The sequence below is a fragment of the Mytilus galloprovincialis genome, chromosome 2, assembly GCF_965363235.1.
Source record: "Mytilus galloprovincialis chromosome 2, xbMytGall1.hap1.1, whole genome shotgun sequence".
Classification (NCBI taxonomy): domain Eukaryota; kingdom Metazoa; phylum Mollusca; class Bivalvia; order Mytilida; family Mytilidae; genus Mytilus; species Mytilus galloprovincialis.
Genome location: NC_134839.1, coordinates 4,907,053 through 4,911,799, shown reverse-complemented (window position 1 = coordinate 4,911,799; position 4,747 = coordinate 4,907,053).

Here is a 4,747-nt window from a genome sequence, read left to right as displayed (position 1 = left end):
AATAGGAACTTTCCGTTTTTTAGCTCACGTGGCCCGAAGGGCCAAAGTGAGCTTATGCCATCACTTGGCGTCCGTCGTCGTCCGTCGTCTGTCGTCGTCTGTCGTCGTAAACTATTTCAAGAATCTTCTCCTCTGAAACTACTAGGCCAAATACTTCCAAACTTTAACTGAATGTTCCTTAGGGTATCTAGTTTATAAATTGTATCCGAAATTTTGATCTATCAACAAACATGGTCGCCATTGCTAAAAATAGAACATAGGGGTCAAATGCAGTTTTTGGCTTATAACTCAAAAACCGAAGCATTTAGAGCAAATCTGACAGGGGGTAAAATTGATTATCAGGTCAAGATCTATCTGCCCTGAAATTTTCAGATGAATCGGACAACCCGTTGTTGGGTTGCTGCCCCTGAATTGGAAATTTTAAGGAAATTTTGCTGTTTTTGGTTATTATCATGAATATTATTACAGGTAGAGATAAACTGTAAACAGCAAAAATGTTCAGCAAAGTAAGACCTAAAAATAAGTCAACAGGACTGAAATGGTCAGTTGACCCCTTTAGGAGTTATTGCCCTTTATAGTCAATTTTTAACCATTTTTCATAAATCTTAGTTATCTTTTACAAAAATCTTCTCCTCTGAAACTACTGGGCCAAATTGAACTAAACTTGGCCACAACCATCATTGGGGTATCTAGTTTGAAAATTGTGTCCGGTGACCTGGCCAACCAACCAAAATGGCCGCCATGGCTAAAAATAGAACATAGGGGTAAAATGCAGTTTTTGGCTTATAACTCAAAAACCAAAGCATTTTGAGCAAATCTGATATGGGTTAAATTGTTTATCAGGTCAAGATCTATCTGCCCTGAAATTTTCAGATGAATTGGACAACCCATTGTTGGGTTGCTGCCCCTGAATTGGTAATTTTAAGGAAATTTTGCTGTTTTGGTTATTATCTTGAATATTATTATAGATAGAGATAAACTGTAAACAGCAATAATGTTCAGCAAAGTTAGATTTACAAATAAGTCATCATGACCGAAATGGTCAGTTGACCCCTTTAGGAGTTATTGCCCTTTATAGTCAATTTTTAACCATTTTTCGTAAATCTTAGTAATCTTTTACAAAAATCTTCTCCTCCGAAACTACTGGGCCAAATTAATCCAAACTTGGCCACAATCATCTTTTGGGTATCTAGTTTAAAAAATGTGTCGGGTGACCCGGCCATCCAAACAAGATGGCTGTCACGGCTAAAAGTAGAACATAGGGGTAAAATGTCAAAAACCAAAGCATTAAGATCAAATCTGACTGTGGTTGAATTGTTTATCAGGTCAAAATCTATCTGCCCTGAAATATTCAGATGGATCGGACGACACGTTGCTAGGTTGCTGCCCCTGAATTGGTAATTTTAAGGAAATTTTGCAGTTTTTAGCTCACCTTTCCTAAAAGGAAATGTGAGCTTTTCTCATCACTTGGCGTCCGTCGTCGTCGTCTGTCGTCGTTAACAATTTTTCAAACATCTTCTCCTCTGAAACTACTGAATGGATTTGGATGAAACTTAGCATGATTGTTCCTTAGATTATCCTGCACAAAGTTTGTGCTTCGATTTTTGATCCGTCAAAAAACATGGCCGCCGTTACTTAAAATAGAACATAGGGGTCAAATGCAGTTTTTGGCTTATATCTCAAAAACTAAAGCATTTAGAGCAAATCTGACATGGGTAAAAATGTTCATTAGGTCAAGATCTATCAGCCCTGAAATTTTCAGATGAATCAAACAACCCATTGTTGGGTTGCTGCCACTTAATTGGTAATTTTAAGGAAATTTTGTAGTTTTTGGTCATTATCTTGAATATTATTATAGATAAAGATAAACTGTAAACAGCAAAAATGATCAGCAAAGTAAGATCTACAAATAAGTTTTATATGACCAAAATTGTCAATTGACCCCTTAAGGGGTTATTGTCCTTTAATGACAATTTTTCACAATTTGTTCATCATATTTGCTAACTTTAAAAAATCTTCTCCTCTAAAACTACTCAACCAAATTCAACCAAACTTCATTTGAATGATCAGTAGGGTGTATAAAATAAAGTTTGTGTTTTATTTTCTATTTCGTAAAAAAACATGGCCGAAGGCATTGTTTACCAGGTGAGCGATTCAGGCTCTTGAGAGCCTCTTGTTTGAGTATTTTTGTGATCTTAATTTTTATTTTATAAAACGAAGATTTTTTTTTTAATTTCGCGGGCAGTACGTCGACTGAGCATGCGCGATATTTGGAGATTTTTTTTTCTCAAAAAGTGGCGTTTTCTGTAAAAAAAAAAAACAACAAAAAAACATTGTGTTAAAGACAAATTAAGGAAATACAAAACACTACATTATATACGTCATAACACAAATATTTGCAACGTTGTATAGTTTCACAGGAGTTGCGGCACAATGAAATCAGTCTCTTTCTTTAGCAGTAAAGATAGTTACTTATGACAACAATTAACTCACAGGCTCCTGGCTTGGTATGAGCATATAAGGAATGTGGTGGAGTTAAACAGATTAGTGGGTGCCCAAGCTGACCCTAAATGTGAACCAGTCGTAATGAGTGTCTTTATTAAGCTTTCCAAAATGATGATCATTGTCTAAAAAAAGACATCAGTTATACACTTTAATGATTTCCTTAGTTCTACAAAACAATAACAGTTAATGGCATTGTCTGGTCACAAGAAAACCTTCATAGTATGCAATGGACTTCATGATATCCCTGAAGATTACTGGAACCCAGATGCTGTAAGCAGGGACTTTCTATACTTTCTATAGAAAGTCCCTGCTGTATGCAATCTCGCTATTACTTCCCAGAAAGTAAAAGGTGGTCCACTAACATAGCTAATAGATGACAGAAATAAATCTCACATTTCAAAACTAGAGGCTCTCAAGAGCCTGTATCGCTCACCTGACTCTACCTGGGTTTTTGAAATCATATAAAAAAGATAAAATTTGGCTACAAAGTAACAACACTTGGCCAGCACCTCATTAGGAAAGGAACATTTATGCTATGTTTGGTTTCATTCAATTCAGTGGTTCTCTAAAAGATGAAATTTGTATGTATTTCCCATAGGGTCCTATGTTAAACTAAGCCCCCGTCTGGCGGCCATCTCGGATGATGGATCGGCTACAAAGTAACAAGACTTGGTCAGAACCTCATAAGGAACATTCCTGCCATGTTTGGTTTTATTCCATTCAGTGGTTCTCTAAAAGAAGAAATTTGTATGTATTTCCCATAGGGTCCTATGTTAAACTAAGTCCCCAAACTGGCGGCCATCTTGGACATTGGATTTGCGACAAAGTAACAACACTTGGTCAGCATCTCATTAGGAACATTCATGCTGTTTGGTTTCATTCCATTCAGTGGTTCTCTAAAAGAGGACATATGTATGTATTTCCCATAGGGTCCTATGATAAACCAAGTCCCCCCTTGCTGCTATCTTGGATGTTGGATAGGTGACAAAGTAACAACACTTGGTCAACATCTCATAAGAAACATTCATGCTATATTTGACTTCATTCCATTCAGTGGTTCTCTAAAAGAAGACATTTGTATGTATTTCCCGCTGGGTCCTATGTTAAACTAAGTCCCCTGCTGGTGGCCATCTTGGATGATGGATTGGCTACAAAGTAACAACACTTGGTCGGCACCTCTTAAGGAATATTCATGCCATGTTTGTTTTCATTCCATTCAGTGGTTCTCTATATAGAAGAAGTTCAATATGTAAAAAGTTAACGCCGAGGACGGACGACGGACACCAAGTATTGAGAAAAACTCACTTGGCCCTTCGGGCCAGGTGAGCTAAAAAGCATCCTAAATTATAGTATCTAATATCAAACGATAGCCAAACTGCCTAATTGTAAATTGATCTCAAAGATTTGTTTTGGTTTGTGTTGTTAGGTTTCAGTCTAACAGACGTCAGAAACTTGTAATACTGCAGACGTATATCCCACGTTTCTTGTTGTTAATTCCTGAATCTATTTTAACCACAATGTGACATATCTGTTCAATGAAGCAGTGGAGCAGTATTTTGAATTTCCTACTCTATCACTGGTATGGATGCAAGGACACCTGACAGAAAAAGCCAACGCTTTATACTGTTAAATTGAACATCTCTTGTGTACCTAACCTACAGCTAAACCTTAATGTCAAGGAGAACAACGCAACACAATTGATCTGATATATTGCGATGATGTAGGATAAGATGATGCTGATTATAAGAAAATACACTTTCAGACATATTATTAATTCTTATCCAATTCTATGGTTTTTCAGGATATTGTACAACTGATTGTACCATTACGAATCAGAACACACAAAATTTAACTATTCAAAAACCCATACTGCATAAAGTAGACAAAACGTGAAACTCAAAAAGAGAAAACTAACACATAACGGCCTGAATTACACAAATATGAACACAAATTTTTTTTCAGTCTATTCATCATTTTTTGGTCATGGTGATGTCTATTTTTATGGGTCTTTTCATAATTTTTATAAATTGTTACTCTAAATAACCAGTTTATTCTTGCATATTTTTTTTAACATTCTGTCATGTCAAAGGATTTCTTTCATCCTATACAATCACTAGACAATAAGACTTGCATAACCAAAACCTCATTTAGCATCATATGTCTATCATCTAAACAAAGTATCTCAGATATGATAGAATATTTGACTTAATCAGGAAAGGCAAAAATATTTGAAAATGCATAG